The sequence below is a fragment of the Neopsephotus bourkii genome, unplaced genomic scaffold (assembly GCF_033783945.1).
Source record: "Neopsephotus bourkii isolate Nb327-2 ecotype Australia unplaced genomic scaffold, CSIRO-AGI_Nbou_v1 NB_1433, whole genome shotgun sequence".
NCBI lineage: Eukaryota > Metazoa > Chordata > Aves > Psittaciformes > Psittacidae > Neopsephotus > Neopsephotus bourkii.
The window spans coordinates 5,135,785-5,152,994 of NW_026901910.1; the positions used below are offsets into that span (position 1 = coordinate 5,135,785).

A 17,210-nucleotide genomic window follows, 5' to 3' on the forward strand; every position below is an offset into this window, starting at 1 on the left:
GCAGCGTTGGCACCGCTGTGTGTGTGCTGCACTGAATGTACAGCCCTGCAGCACCGCCCCAGGGCAGCAGCCTCTCAGACCCAGCTGACTTTTGTGAAGCTAAATGTGACTCGTGAATGTGCTGATTTCAGCCCTTTTCGCCCTCTGGAGCCCGGTCCTTGCCATAGAGCACACTCCAGGTGAGGTCAGTTCGTGCCTTCCGTGCCTGTAAATACCTTGTTTTGTAAAGCTCTGTGAATGGGATTGCTCAAATAAACTGGGGTATTTTCTAATGCTCTGGCTCCGTGCTGCTGCTCCAGTACCACACTGCAATCCTGTACCCCTCCTGTGAGAGCACAGCCACATTCCAGGCAGGAATCCTTGCAGGAGGAGAGTCTTTGCCTCTGATCGTGGAGCCTGTGCTTGCACAATGCTGCTGCAGTGTAAGAAACATGCACAGAGTGGTTACTCACCAGCTTTGCTATGGCATCCATCCAGCTCCACGCTGTGAGCCAGGGCCTTGCACAGAGGATGGGCAGCGGGTTGCAGCAGAGAGCTGTAAGGCAGATGGAATCATGACTGGTTTGATCCCAGTATCCCCATGAGCTCCCTCAGACCCAGACCCATAAAACCTCCAGACTCATACAGGATACTGGGGATGTGCCTGACTTGAGGAGCACCCTCAGCCACAGCACAATGGATGCTGAAGTTGCACATCCCTGTCCTGAGCTCAGCCCAAAGAGGCTTGGACGCACCTTTAGGAACGGTGCAGTCCATCCATGTGTAACCCCTGCTCCGTGCAAGACTGCTGCTGGAATAGCCCACCTCCTGGGATGTACGGTCCTACCTCATCTGCTGCAGGAGGTCGTCCAGTCAAAGATCTCACTGCATCTAAAGTTAAAGCACAGGTCTCACTGTATCTAAAGCTAAAGCAGAGATCTCACTGTATCTAAAGCTAAAGCACAGATCTCACTGTATCTAAAGCTAAAGCACAGATCTCACTGTATCTAAAGCACAGATCTCACTGTATCTGAAGCTAAAGCACAGATCTCACTGTATCTAAAGCTAAAGCACAGATCTCACTGTATCTAAAGCACAGATCTCACTGTATCTGAAGCTAAAGCACAGATCTCACTGTATCTAAAGCACAGATCTCACTGTATCTAAAGCTAAAGCACAGATCTCACTGTATCTAAAGCACAGATCTCACTGTATCTAAAGCACAGGTCTCACTGTATGTAAAGCACAGATCTCACTGTACCTAAAGCACTGATCTCTCTGTATGTAAAGCACAGATCTCTGTATCTGAACCTCATCCTCCCATTGCCCTACTGCAGAGGTCCCAGCACTGTGCTCCCCCTGGCTGTCCTCCCCTCCCAGTACACCCAGTTGTGCCTGCTCCTTGCACTGGTGCTTCCTCCCACCTGCTACACAGCAACCCTGCCCGGGCTGGGTGTGCAAGCATTCACCAGCAGGCACCAAAGCCTGGCCCTGGCCCACAGGAGACCAGCACAGGCCAGTGCTTGTTGCCTGGACCCGCTGTACCCACACTTCCAGCTTTGGGATCCATCGCAGCCGGGAGTCAGTCACCGCTTCCCAGCCTTTGGGAACGGGCACCAGGATCAAAGCATCCCTGCCAAGGGCACAGAAGAGACCCACGTTACAAAGGAAAACAGCATTAACTTAGAGACTCACCCTGCCTGTTGGGAGCTGGGAGCAGAGGGGCTCTTGGCAGCCTGGATTCACCCAGAACAGGTCCTGTTGCTGCCACACAGCCGCAGTGCCCTCTGATGCTCCCCATCATCCCTTCAGCACGCAGGGCATCACCGCGCATCCTCCCACGGGCCCAAACCGCTTTGTTATAAGGCAAAATTAGAGCAGAAAACACCATCAGGACCCTCAGTTCCTCCTCCTACAGCAGCGAACCCTTCGTTAGGGTGAGTTCTGGCACCTTTATTTGTAATGGGGAATGAAGTCTCCCTGGCTCCCACCCCACTAGGGGTCTCTCTTGGCCAAGGCACACGGGCTCCGGCAGCGGCAGCACAGGCAAGGAGGGCCAGGGCCAGGGAAGGAGATCCAGGGCCAGGGAAGCAGCCAAGGAGCAGGGCTGCGACCCCCAGACCCTTATCCCAAAGGCCAAAGGGAAGCGGAGGCGAGAGGATGTGGGAGCAGGGAAAGGGAGCGTTGGATGGAGCCTGAGCTCCACAGGTACCCATGAGGAGCTCCAGGGGAAAAGCAGCTCTGAATCAGCCTGGAAAACCCCATCCCTCCGGTGTAGGAGTTCACTGGTCCCCAGCATCCCAATGGATTTATTGCCCCCATTCCCAATCCATCAGCACATCCAAAGCGATTCCCCCTCTGGCCCAGCACCGAGGTGTCAGAGGAAGGAGTCCCTGCTAAAAGGCACCGAGATGCTGAGCTGCAGTTTGATTGCAGGCACAACATGAAGTGAGCCCAGTCAGTACTGGTAGGGCTGAAACACTGCAGTGGGGATGGGAACCGGTCAGCAGCCGCATTGAGAAGGGGTTTGTGTCACCCAGCAGCAGCTCGGAGCTGGAGCAGGGGCAGCCTGGGTCCCCCCAGCACACAAAGCCCTGGTGTTTGTGCTGCATCGCTTAGGAACTGTGAGAAAAGCAAAGAGAAGGGGAGCCCAATGCAATCATCCCACCCCAGGAAGCCAGCGCAAACAATAGGGTCAGGGAGCATGGAGCAGGGAGGATTGCACGCTGCTGGGGGCTATGGGGATACCTATAGGGGCAGGAGGGGGAAGGAAAGGCTGCATCCCCATGGAAATGAGTCCAGGTCAGCATCCCAATGTGCACATTCCGTTCTGAAGGGGCAGGTTCCCCCCTCCTGGAGCACTGGGTGCTCCCATCTCCCGTCCCATGAGCATTGCAGCATCACCCCAATAGCCAAAGACCTTGTGTCCGCTCTGCCCCTTCTATCCTCAGGTCCATACACGACCTAGCAGCGGGCTCTTTCACACCTATATGCGGTGTTTCCCCTTCTCTTGCTCACCCCACTGTACAAACCCCTCAGCACAACACAGCACCAGACCCCAGATTACCAACGGATGACCCCGAAAAGGAGACTTCAGAGCAGGCTCAAGCCTTGCACATCCAGACTGAGCTTCAGTGCCTATCCAGCATTCAGTGCCTACCTGGCCTAGTCAGAAGACCAAGGATCAACCCTATGGCCTCAGAGCATGCACAGGACCTCTTTAAGGCACCCTTCAGGTCAGTCATGACCCCCAGGTTAAGCACCCATGACAAAGGGGCCTGTCCCTCCAGAGCAGCGCAAGAGCATCTTCTTGCTCAGGAGAAGCCACTGGAAAGGACATCCCGCACCATGGGGCACACAGAGCAGGTCAGAGCTGCAGCTCAGTTGTTTCCCCACCAGGAGCATCAGTGGTTTCGTGCTTATAGGGCTGGCAGCTCCGCCTTGGGATGAGTGGCACACTCAGCAGTGGTCTCCATGCTCCTCATGCAAGCACAGCTTGGCTCCAGGCTTGGAGAGCAGGGGGAAAGCTCTCAGGGCCCAGCCTGCTTCAGTGGGAAACGCTATCCCCAGGGCAGAGCATCCCGCTTCCGAGCTCCTGGGTGCAGGTGGAACCTTCCCCATGTGCTGCACTCCCAGTGGAGGAGGATGAGAGCATCCCAAGGAGAACAGCATGGAGGGTTGCCTTGGAGACTGCAGTGGGATGCCAGGAGGGGGATCTCAGCCCTGTTCCCAGGCATTCCTAGAGGGAACACCGGGGCTGTGCTTCCCGACACCACCGTTACTCATGGTCCTCCCATCAGAGCACAGGGCTCACCCAGTGCCCCCTGTCCCCTACAGGGCTGGAAACGCGCTGCTCATCCCACACCACCCATGATGCAGCTTCCCAAGGGATCCTCAACGCCCTCCTCCCAGCTTCCCATCCCATCACACACTGCACCCCTCAGCCACTACCAAGTGTTCCTGGAATTACCATAGTGGTGACCACTGGGTTTGCTTCCAGTTCAGTCCCTCGCACAGCCACGCTTTATTTCCCCCCTTCTTGTGTAGGTTCCCATATGAGAGCGTATCCAAGGCCTGATCCCAGTCGTCTTGCATGGAAAATGGCTTTATCCAGTCATGACTCCAGCACGACGGTCAAGCTCCTGGTGGCACAGACAGCATAAGCCAAGAAAGAAACCCAATGGGAAACCCCTCAGCTTTAGCAGAACCACTTCTTGCCCAAGTGCTAAGCACAAGCAAAGCCTCAAACACAACCAGTGAGTGCCACGTGTTGAGTTTGCCATGGAATCCCATGCTTGTAGGGGGATATTCCCAGTTTCCAACGGGTCAAGCCTTTCACAGACCTGTTGTCCTATAAAGGACTGATGCTGTCTGTGCTCCTACCTATGCTGATGATGGTCCTCAAGGCCAGCATCACCATAACATCCTCCATCCTAAAGCCTCTTTCTCCAGGGGACACATAGAAGTGACCCAGAAGGAGTTAACCCGTGCTCAAGTCCCCTGCTGAGCATTAACCCCATGCAGCTTTGCCCTTCCTGCTCTTCCAGTGCGAGGCTGGAATTCGGGAAGGGAACATTGCAGGTGGAGGGTTAGGAAAACATCTCTCATGGTGAGGAGCCTGCCAGGCTCCCAAGGGGGAAACGATGAGAACCCTGCTGCTTGACTCACTTCACACTGGCCCCAGTACAGGAAAATGTGGGTGGAGGGAACAAGCCTTCCCCCATAGCGGGGAATGGAGCGGTTGGATGCGCTCCCATCCTTCCCATCTCCGGTTTCCGTGGTTGCAGCAGTGTGCGGAGGCGATGCTGACGCAGCTCACAACAGGTAAGACACAGGGTTAGATGCTGCCTCCCAACCTGAGCGAGTCAACGTGACCAACGGGGGTCACACAACAGCATCTATGCCCTGTGGGATCCGGGTGAGGAACAGCTTCTGACAAGAGAAGGAAGATGCAGGCTGAGCAACAGGCAGCACAGGACCACAGGCATCCCTTCTAACCCTGCCTGGTTCAATCTCCAAGCTCCAGCTTAGAGGACAAGCAATGGACTCTTTGCATACTCAAAGGGTGATGCTCATGTTGGCAGACAAGGGTCAGCAGCAAGGAAAAGCTCATTCCCTGTTTAACATCAGCCTCCTGTGCTTTCCACTGGACAAAGATGCTACCAATGCCTGGAAGACACTAGACAAGACAGATGGCTCTCCTAGCACAAGGCTCATCCATCAGACGTGCACTGGCTAAAGCCACCGAGACAAAACCCAACCCAATGAACCTGCCTGCATCACTTGCCCTTGAACAGGGACTTGGGGCATCAGCTTGGAGGCCTCTTCCTGCAGTCGTTTGAGCAGGGAGCCAGCTTCCAATGCCTGTTGGAACAAGGCATTGGCCCAGTGATGGAGTCTGATCCCAAGACCATTCAGTCTTGGTGTTTGAACAGTCACACACAACAGCCCTGGGAGAACAGTTGGGAACAGGCAGCAGAGGAAGCCAAGGCAAAGCCTACACCCATCCCCATCATGAATGCTCTCAAACCCAACACCTCACCCCACTCCCCATAGCTCTCATCCACCTTCCTATCCACATCTCTGTGCTGGAAAGCCAAGGGCTTTTTAATAGGACAAGCTCTCATCTCACTTTTCAGCATGTGCCGAAATCCAGCTTCCTGCACATGAGTTCACACCGGTCCCACCGCACCAGTTTGGGCAACGCTGTACATCACAATCTCTGCTTAATACCTTGTTCAGCTGTTATGCTTCTTGTAAATGGGCTTAACTGGGAAGCCTTCAGGCTGGTTTAGGTACCAGATGAAGATAACCTTGGCAAGCAGGGCTGTAGGCATCCCCTTCACTTGTTGTTAGAGGTGTTTGAGAGGGGCTGTGTGTTCCACAGCACCACTGCAGCCAGCCAGCCAGCAGAGATGGTCTTTGCTTCAGGGTTGATGTATTCAAGCTGCAATAGAAACTATTAAGGGCTGGAGGCAGCACCATGGGAGAAAGCAGCTCAGCAGTGAACAGAATGAAGCACAACCTGCCTACAGCTACTGAAGCACATCGACCCTCTGGGCAATGGAACTATCCTGCACCATGCAACTGGATATTCCCTCGCAGTCATGGGATGAGAGGCAAAGGAAACTTGCAGCTGCCTCCCAAGGGCTGTTCCCAGGGGGAAAACTGGGATGAATCTCTTCTTCCAGAGCCTATCACCCCACTGGAGCACGGGGGGGAACATAGGAACAGCCCTGCCACGGCCAACAGCACGGAGGAGATGAACTCATTCCCTCCTCCTGGGCTTGTTCCTATAGAACACACCGCTTGCCTATGGGCCTGCTTGGCTTCCTGCCCTGGAGGGATTACAAGCAAGGAAAGGTGAATTGCTAGCCAAGAGATGCAAGGTTTCTGCTGCGTGCAATGGATAGAATGGGTTCAGCAGCATCCCTGACCCAAGCAAGGCTGTTGCAGGCTCGGAGAGGGATGCCCTGCTGTTTGCTGGCACCCAGGCCAGGTACACGGTGAGGGCAGCAAGGTGGAAAGGTGTTTAAACCATACCCCCTTACCAACCATTTCCTTACCAACCATACCTTACCAACCATCCCTTACCAACCATACCTTACCAACCATCCCTTACCAACCATTTCCTTACCAACCATACCTTACCAACCATCCCTTACCAACCATACCTTACCAACCATCCCTTACCAACCATTTCCTTACCAACCATACCTTACCAACCATCCCTTACCAACCATACCTTACCAACCATCCCTTACCAACCATTTCCTTACCAACCATACCTTACCAACCATCCCTTACCAACCATACCTTACCAACCATTTCCTTACCAACCATTTCCTTACCAACCATACCTTACCAACCATCCCTTACCAACCATCCCTTACCAACCATACCTTACCAACCATTTCCTTACCAACCATTTCCTTACCAACCATACCTTACCAACCATCCCTTACCAACCATTTCCTTACCAACCATACCTTACCAACCATACCTTACCAACCATACCTTACCAACCATCCCTTACCAACCATTTCCTTACCAACCATCCCTTACCAACCATACCTTACCAACCATTTCCTTACCAACCATTTCCTTACCAACCATTTCCTTACCAACCATACCTTACCAACCATACCTTACCAACCATACCTTACCAACCATACCTTACCAACCATTTCCTTACCAACCATACCTTACCAACCATACCTTACCAACCATTTCCTTACCAACCATACCTTACCAACCATTTCCTTACCAACCATTTCCTTACCAACCATACCTTACCAACCATACCTTACCAACCATTTCCTTACCAACCATACCTTACCAACCATTTCCTTACCAACCATACCTTACCAACCATTTCCTTACCAACCATACCTTACCAACCATCCCTTACCAACCATACCTTACCAACCATACATTACCAACCATCCCTTACCAACCATACCTTACCAACCATCCCTTACCAACCATTTCCTTACCAACCATACCTTACCAACCATCCCTTACCAACCATTTCCTTACCAACCATCCCTTACCAACCATTCCCTTACCAACCAAGGAAAGCACAAGCTGGGGATGCCACAGCAGAGGGAGAAGATGGTTTTGTCCATCCAGGGTGCAGACAGCATCCTTGGGGTGAGACAGCTTCTACACTGCATCAAACAGCCCCAGGCAATCCTCTCAGCTCCTCTGCTCCCTCCTTGCATGCAGGAGAACACTTCAGAGCCACCTTGCAATGGGAAGGCACCCAAGACGTGCCATCAATCACAGCAGATGCAAAAGGCTTCACCCCAGCAAACCCATTTCACACTGGTGACGTTTCCTCCCCTGAGGAAACAGCTCCCAGGAGCCCCGAGCATCGGTCCCTGTCTGATTGCTGTGTTGGACCCAAAGCAAACAGAGCTCATCCATCCCTCCCTCACCCTGCAGGCAGGGGTCATGGATAGAGGAGCGAATGTCCCAGTCCTGGCCCTGAAGGTTGGCATCAGAGCTCGGGTTTGGAGCGGAACAGCCACAAAACTCAGGCTCGAGAGGCCTGGGTCGTGCCTATACAAGTGTCTGAGCCAAGTGGCTGCAGCACTAAAGGATCCCACCTCTGAAGTGAGGTCACCGCTGCTGCAGGGTGCCAGTTCGGAGCTGGTTCATGTCCAAATGTCTCTGAACGCAGGCAAAACCGAGCATGCATCTACCTGCAGAATACCATAGAGGCACTCAGAAAGGAACAAGCCAGGTTCAGAGCCAAGCCAGGCTCCCCAGGGACAATAGCCCAGTGTCCTGAGGGTTCTTCCAGCATCCTGGAGCATCAGGAAGTCACCTGAAGTCATTGGAAACACAAGATGCTTTAGCTGAGTTTATCTCAGGCCTTACCCAGAGCAACACCTGGGTGCCTACCATGGACCTTTCCCAACCCTTCCCATCAGCAATAACTCCTGCTCCCAGGCATAAGCGTTCCTATGAACTGCTGCTGCTGGGAAGGCTTGTTCAGCAAACACACTTGGAACAGCATCCATAAGGGAGAGGTTCGTGTTTCCAAACTGGAAACGCAACCCCTTTAGGCTGGATTGGAGATGCAATGGCCAAACTGCTCCCTTCATCCCTTATTTGCTTTGGACCTTGAGTATACCCCACATGAGACATCTGGCACAGGGCTTCCAGGACATAGTTTGCTTTGGAGCTCACTGCTTCAATGGGATTTTATGAATTGGCCAGCCCCCCTCTCTGCTGTAAGGCTTCAAATCAAGGTTTCCACATGTGCCTTTCATAGAGCTCCACTAAGACACTTAGAGCATGTTAAATAAACAGCCCTCAGTGAAACAGAGCACCCTCCCTGCGCATTAACAAACATGCCATTCACTCAGGCAGCTGCGGAGCCTCAAACCCAACTGCAGTCATTTAATGGGGATAATAATTGCCCTATTAATGCTCATTAATGACGAACACCCTCCTGGGAGGATGATTGGTGATAACCCCTGCAGCAGACAGCGGGCAGGGAGGCAGAGGGGATGGGTTAGCCCAGGTGCTGTTAGAGAAGCACAGTCTGGGGTTTTGGGGAGGATAAAGGTGAAGGGTGTCCAAAAGGGTAGCATCTTCCTGAAAGGCTATGGGCAGGTGAGTAAATCCCAAGGATGAGGAGCCCAAGCTTGTTTCTAACCAGGTAAAGAGAGCAGAGCACTAACTACCGGCCACCATTCCCAACTATAGAGCTTAGCAAAGCAGCAAGGGATCTCTGCCTTAACCATAGGGCACGTGCATCACACCAAGAACACCTTGGGCATGGGGAAGCCCAAGCAACCTGCAAGCCTGGTGCCATGCTCCGAGGCCATCCTGGAGCCAGGAAGGGAATGAAAGATGCTTGGGCCTCCCTTGGAAAGCCAAGCTCTGTCCCCAGGAGAGTCTGGAGCGATGCAGCCTGCACCTTGTAGAGCAGACACAGCTGCTCAGTCCCCATGGGCTGGTGCAGGAGCTGGGACCAAGCTCCATTGCTGACCTCCAGGAGATGGACCAGATGTCCCAGCATGGGCTACAAAGGGGCTTAGCAGCAGCCCGAGGCCAAAGCTGTGTTGTAACACTTGGCTGCCTGCGCCGAGAGATTCCCTTGCCCCTCATTCCCAGATTGTGGATGATGATGATTCCCAAAAAGAGGGGGAAATACAGAAAGGAAAAGTGGATTCCTTGCATCCACGTCATTTTCACCAGAAGGATCTCTTCCATACATGGTAAACCTCATTGACCTCCCCTCAAAAGAGGCAGGGAGGAGCAAGTTATCACTTGTACTAGTAGTAACACTGATGTAGCTCAGGGATTCAACCCATTAGCACAGGCTAATGTCGTTTGTTAGCCTGTAAACCAGCGCATTGCCAAGGCCTCTAATGGGCTGCAGCTTTAGATATCAATTGTTAAAGCATCTCTGCAATGTCCTATGTTAAAAGGGAAATGACCTCATGTTTCCTTTGGGACTCTTCACCTTCCTCTGGCTCCAAGCATTCCTCCAGCGTGCCTTGCTGTGCTCCCCGCCATCCCCTTGCTGCATGGGGCTCCAGCACAAGCTGTTTAAGAGCTGGGATCACTTTCTAAAGCGATATTAACCAAACCCAGCCCCAAACCACCCAAACGGGCTCCTCCTTAACGTGCTCCCCTCTCACTTCAGCTTCCTCTGAAGAGAAAAGGCACATTCAAGCCAATCTGTGAGGACTCCCCTCCATGCTTTGGGTCCCATCAGAACCAGATGTGGTTGGACGTGAGAAAACAAGAATGAGAGGAAGGCTTCGAGGTGCCCCATGGGAGGTATTGACTGTGCTGAGCCCCTGAATACAGTGAACAGAGACCCCACATCGCTTGCAAACAACCCAGGAGTCATTTCCCTTTCATTCCCTTCTTTCCCATTCTTCAGGACCAGGAAGCACCAAAGGCTCTTGAGGTACCCCAGTGCCGAAGCAGGCCCATTCGAAGGTCCTTTGATCAGTGGGATCTCACCTAGGAGAGGAGCACAGAATCCTGCTCCAAGCCTGAGGCTCTGGAGAAGACACTTGGCAAGACCAGTAACCATGACAACCACTCATTTCTTACTGTGAAGGCAGCAAAAAGGACCCCTGCAGGCACAAGTCCCCTGTCCTATACCGTTGGTCACACCATGTACACCCAGGAACGGAACACAGGCTCCCTCTTAGTTCAGAGAACCCCTAAATACCCATCCCTCCCCTTAGCACATGCAGGGCAAGCTGCTGCGTTGCATCCCTCTGCATCACAGTCTCCCTCATTGCACCAGCATTTGTCTTCGAAGGGCTCAAACAAAAGGACAAGCAACCTGAAAACGAACCATGTTGGTGCTAAGAAAGAGGTAAAGCTTAAGGAAATCCATCATGTCATGGCAGGGCTTCGTGTATTTAGAGCAGCAGAAACGCTTCTGATGCATGCAACTTCCCTCTCATTGCTATTCACCATACACATCAGGTAAGCAGCCCTCATCTCCACCAAGCAACCGCATCGCTGGTGGTTGGGAGCTGTGCACAAGGCATGAAATGAGGAGTACAACCAAAGTTAATCAGATCACAGCATTACCCACAAGCGTGGGGTGGGCAATAGGCACTGAGCAAAGCAGCACCCTCACCCTCCCAGCCCATAGGTCAGGTCTTGTCCTTGCCTTTCGCTCCTTACATCGAGTCCTCCCAGCTCTTGTGACTGTGCTGTCCTCTCGGCACCTTCATCTGGACACGAAGCAGAGATGGGGTTGTAAAGGCTTCAGTTCTCCATCCATTCATTGTTACCTGTGCCTGCTTTAGGAAGAGGAAAAGGCCCCTAGACCCTTGACCAGGGCAGGAAGGGCTCTATAAGCTGGTTAAGCTCGAAACAGAGACTAAGGAGCAGGGGAAAACCCTGTGTGTAACCCAAGGCTCTTTCCAGATGACCTTTGCTTCCTCCAAGCGAGGACCTTCACCTCCTCTTCCATTCCCTATCTCCCCACACCCCAAAATACAGCTAGATAGAAGCACAGCCGACTGCACAGCGTTGTCCCATCACCCCGACTCAAACACCACCTCCATTTTAGCATTATGCCACGCTATTCCCATTTCACCTTGGTTTCCTGGGAGTCAGGCTGCTTGCATTCAGCTCCTGGCTCTATGCAAGCTGCATGGCCCTGTGGGCGATGCTATGGGCTTTGTGGGGACGTTTGGGTGCCTATGGACCACGGTGCGCATGTTCTGCCTCCCTTGAAGGCAGCAACAAGGAAACACCCCAAACCCTGATGTTTTCCATAGCATCCTTGAGGCTCTGCTTTCCTGGCCTGTGCAATCCATGTTAGAAACTGCACTGGAAAGGGAGCCAGGAGTGTTTCACACGTCAGCACCGACAGCTCCTGTGTTGATGCTGAGGGAATAAATGGGCCTGGTGAAGCAGAGAGGTTAACATAACCCTGTCCCTGCTCCACGCTACAGCAAGCGTGAAGGCTCAAGGAGTGAGTGCAGAGATGTGCACACGAGCACCTTATTTGGGAATGTGCTGCTTTAAACACGCAAAAGAGGATGGAAATCAAGCACGGAAATTCAAAGCTGACATCAAATGGGCGCTGCGGAACGAGGTTTTCATTCCGTGATATTGGAAGCACCTTTTCTTCCCAGGGAAATAGAAGGAAAGGGGGGTTAAAGCTGTCCTCTTCTTTAAAAGATGTTATAAAGCAGTTCTTATGATGAGGTGAAGGTTGATGGGGGGTTGAGCTTTGAGTTGGGGAAGAGCAGCAGAACGGAGGGGAAGAAGATGCTTCTGGCTTAAGGACATGGTCTGGCTGATCCAGTTCAAGCCCTTTCCTTCAGGAGTCAGTGCAGAGCACAGTGCTCAGGGCAGGGTTTAGGACAGGAAGGGGAAAGGCAGGTAATGGGTCTGCTTTAACCCCAGCACTGTAGGGGCACCTGTGAGGGTGATGGCACAGGGTGCCCAGAGGAGCTGTGGTTGCCCCATCCCTGGCAGTGCTCAAGGCCAGGTTGGACACAGGGGCTTGGAGTAAGCTGCTCCAGTGGAAGGGGTCCCTGCCCATGGTCTGGATGAGCTTTAAGGCCCCTTCTGACCGAATCCATTCTGTGGTTCCATGAAGATGCTCCTCCGGGTGCTTTACAACAGGGGAGAAGGTGCTGCCAGTGCTTGAGGAGAGATGACGCAGGTCATCCCATCTTCATGGATGCCACAAACCTGAAGGAAGCAATCGGGGCAATCAATTCCCTTGATTACCACAAGATGCTCCCCAACTCTGACAGCATCCCTAGGAGCAGATGTGTTCCCGTTCTATTGCCTCAGCCTGCGTGGGCAGATTCCAGCACCAGCCACTAACGTTAACAAGCACCGAATGAGCATCGACAGTAAGAGACTGCCTTGGCTTTGGGTGCCTGCAGCTTTCCCGTCCTCCGGGCCAAGCTGTGAGCATTTGGCTGGTATAATTCCCATCAGAAAGTGCTCCAAACCACTGAAACCTGGATCCCTGCAAGCGATTGCTAGAAAGGAAGGAGCGGAGCCCTTGGAGTCGTTCTGCAGACACAGAGCAGCGCAAAGGGGCAGGTCTGAGCTGCTTCCAGCAGTGACAGTGAGCTCTGCCTGCGCTGCTCCGAGCCCCTGCAGATGTTAGGGAGGGAGGAAGGGTTATACACGCTCACACACACACATCCAGGCAGGTTTCTCTCTCTGATTCCCCATGGGAGCAGCTGGATGTGAAGAGGCCGCACAGCGATGGATGGAGGCTTCTCAGAGTGCTCCCTTCACCCCTCAGCAGGGCAGGTTTGCAGCTGAGGACATCAAGGCACGTTCCCCTCCGCTGTGCATCCCTGATCCCACCCAAAGGGTCTGTACAGACGCAAGGCTTCTGTTCTGCATCCTGCCACCCCCTGCCTCCCCTCACCATCCCCGTTACAAATCAGTGCAGATCATTACAACAGTGTGTAAAGAACAGGTCCCTTTTCCACTTCCCTCTCCCTTCTCCCCATTCCCGTGCTCAGAACAAGCTCCTTCTTTTTCTCTCCTCAGTAATCCCCAGCCACAACTCTTGGAATCAGACAACAGTGGCTTTAAGCAGTGAAACGTGCCCTGGAGCGAGGGGACAACCGCGGCAGCCACCTGAGCGATGCAGGGCTCCGCGAGGACAGGGATGGGATGCTTGGGAATGAAGAAACGCCACTTGAAACGATGCCCAAGGGTGATGGAAGGGGCCCTGCAGCACTGCAGGTATGTTCCCCGCTTCACAAGCCGAGCTCTCGCCCTCCTCAGGGGCCCCCTCTCTCCATCCTCCTTTCTGAACGAGCTCCAAGGTTGATTTCCTGCGTGCTTGAATAGGACCAGCTTGACACAGCCTGCCTTGGGATGAAATCACCAACTTGGCTTGCCTTCCGCCTGCAAAACAAATCCTTCTGCGGGGCTTTCATCTAGCGAAAGGACAAGGGCTCTGAAACGCAGGCTGGCCCCTGCCAAGTCCCTCGGGTTTGCTGGAAAGCTCAGCTTTAACAAAGGCGACCGAGCTGAGCTTTCCCACTAGGAATAACCCGTGGGTCTCCTCCTGTTTGCCCCCCTCGTCGCTCAAAAGGAGGAAGCAGAAGCGCAGTGAGGGATGGGGAGTGCTCATCGGGCTTAGCTGTTTCCATAGGAAGCCACGCATAGGGAAACCTCACCTAGGCAAGCTTGGAGAAAGGGAAACTCGAAGGGAAACTTCTTCTGTGACCCAATCTTCCAAGGCATTTAGGTCAGGATGGGAATCACGTCTCCTGGGATACCCTCCTTTCCTATTGCTCTGCAGAACACAGCGATGGCGATGATAACGCATGGGGATCCGAGAGCTCTGCACGTGTGCCATGCAAGCTCTAGCATGCAAGGGCACAGTGGTACCCCATGGCACTGGGGGCCACACCGCACTGGTTTTGGGACATTGAACTCGACAAGCAGCTTTAGTGAGGGCTGGTGGGTAGGGTTTGTACCCTAAATGAGAGGCCCAAAGTGTAACGTACCTGTTCTTGGTTTGCATCTACACCTTGAAACCAGCCCAAGTCCTGTCTCTGCCCTTCCCCATCCCTTCGGATGAGGAAATCCCGTTCCAGAACACAGTTTCTGTGCTCACAGGGAAAGGAGGGACATAGGCAATGGCACTTCCCTCTCCCCAGCAAAGCGCTGGGGCAGAGAAGCCCAGCAGGAGCTGTGGGGCTCAGTGATGAGTACCTGCGGGTTCCTGTTCTCCAGGAGTATTCCAGGCAACCTCACCACAAAACAAGGCATTACAACCGTACCAGGTTGTGAAGGTGTTTGCTGGGCACACACGAGCAGGAGCCTGGTTGTTGTTAACGCTCCTCCTTGCTGCAGAGCCGGGGTCTGAAAGCCACCATATGGTTATCATTGGTACAGGAGGAGCATGCGGGCCAGGACATGTGTAAGTCACATTTTCCTCTGGACCACACTCAGCCTACACTTGTTTATTGTGGGGGAAGGACTGGAAAAACCATTGACTCACCGTCAGGAACAAAACATTTCCAATCAGGGCTTGAAAAGGGCTCTTTTCACACAGCTCTTGCTGGGGGCAAGGGGAAGGGGACGAGTACCCAGTGGGAAAGCTTGTGGGATGCACGGTGCTTTCCTTCGGTGGATAGAAGTGGGTATAGTGAAGGGATGGCTCTTTGCAGCATTGCTCTAGCCCATGTCCTACTCTAGCCTGGTCCTGCCTGAACCCATACAGCCAAATAAAGAGCCAGGGTACCCCTATTGTTCAAGTCAGGTCTGGTTTAGGCATTGCTGCACTTACATCTCCATCAGAAGGAACCCTGTATCTCGAGCTACCCACCCACCAGCTAGGATGTGATGATGCAGACAGATCAAACATCACTCTGCAATGGCCCCCATGGTGCTAAGAGGCAGCGTGCTGGGAGAGGAAGGGATTAAAGGTTGAATGCTGAACTTGAGGTACAACATGGCTCTGCTGAACCTTTCTTAGCCACCTTGCAGCTTGGAGCCCCAGCTTTCCTATGGGAATGCATGTGTAGGTCTAACACAATGAGGAAGAAAATGAGTCTTTGTCAACCAAATACTCCAAATGGCTGTGGACAAACAGGCCTCACGTTTGGGCAGTGCTACCCTCTGTTCCACAGCTGAGCTGAGCAGCTGCTCTCGCGTCTGCTTCCATGAGGCTGGATGGAGACGCATTCATCTCCTTACAAAGCTCCTGCAGATCTAAGGCGGCTCTGCTGGGTCTAAGGTTTGAGCCAAGCTCAAGCCTGGGTTCTGTTTGCATCCAGCTCCATTTGCCACGACAGCCTGTGCCAAGCTCGCCTGAGCATGGGAATGGTTTCCAGCCCTCATTCTCAGCTCCGCTCTCTTCCCTCTTCCCATTCTTCCTGCCTTGTTCTGCTGCTGGAAAACACACAGACAAGGAGATTAGCCAGAGCTCAGAGGTCTTTCAAGTGCATTCCCAAAAGCACGAAACCTCTGTCTCTATTCCTTATGGAGACACCCAAAGCCAGTTCTCCCCTCACCCCACACACTCCCCCCACATCTGAGAACAGTGAGTGCCTCATATAACTGATGGGGGTTCCTGTCCTCAAATCCAACAAACAACGAGATAACATCTGCAAGGAACAGATGCTCCTCAGATCCCTGCATGCTGTGTTCCTTTATGCCACCCAGGGCTGCCTGCCCACTGGGAAAGGGAATATGGGCTCCTTGGCAGAGTGGAGCCCATCAGCCGTGAGTCAGGGAGCTGTAGATGCGCGGTTGCATTGCTCACCTGGAGCATCTCGAAACACACAGACAAGACAGGGAGGCACTCACAGCATCTGTGGATGGATCTCTTTGTGCATCCCAAACCACTGCTGGAGCAAGGGCAGACAGGAACCAAATACAACTGTCCTTTACCCACGGCACCCTATTGCTCTGCTCAGGTATCCCACCTCCTGTGCCTGGCATCCCAAGGATGCAGGAGCTGCTCGCGTTCATTGAGCAGCAGCACAGACCCACTGAGGCTGCTAAGGCAAGGCTTTAAGGGGAAGGAGGGCACTTTGAGGACACAGCCCAGCCCTTTGCATCTCCCCTTTGGAGATGGATGAGTGAGATCGTGCCTGCCCGGTGAGAAAGGGATGCTCTGACAAGTCCCACCTATGGGCACTGGGAAAAGGAAAGATGCAGCTCCACTGTGGCCTCCACACTTGTGGAATGCTTCTAGCTCGCATCCACAAGGTATTAATCTAGTCCAGGCACTGAGCTGCCAAGCAGCAGCGTTGGGAGTTATAGAGGAGTAATCCCAGCCTGAGCTTCTTGTGGCATCCTGAATTGCCTGTGTCGTCAGCCAGCAGAAACCTGAGCTGGGGTTCTTCCCTTTGCACTGCGTTATTGGCAGGGCTGGTGAATGGTGCTGAACTGACAGCCCTGGAGCACATGAACCCCACAGCCTCAGGCTTCTGTAGCTTAACCCCAGGGCCAAACCCAGGGTGAGTTTTAGCCTGTGTGACTGGCTAAAGGGGTGCCCTTCAAGGGGGAAGCAACCTCCATCAGACGCACTGGTGATGCTCATCACAGCCATGGGAGCAGCGTGTGTAGAGGGTTTCACCCTGCTGACAGACAGCGCTTCCCAGTGTTGTGCATCCAGCCTTCTGCCTGTTAGACCAGCCTGCAGCAGCTGTTTTCCATTGGCACAACAAAGCATCGATCTATAACCCCATGTGGGAGAGACTGCCTGTGCCTGGGGATGTGGCTGAGGATGC

General features: G+C 53.3%; 1 protein-coding gene across 1 annotated transcript in view; it reads right to left on the reverse strand.

Annotated features, from left to right (window-relative positions):
- The window catches only part of ZBTB44 (zinc finger and BTB domain containing 44), a 398,215-nt gene that overhangs the window by 351,270 nt on the left and 29,735 nt on the right, over positions 1–17,210 (reverse strand). The window lies entirely within an intron of this gene.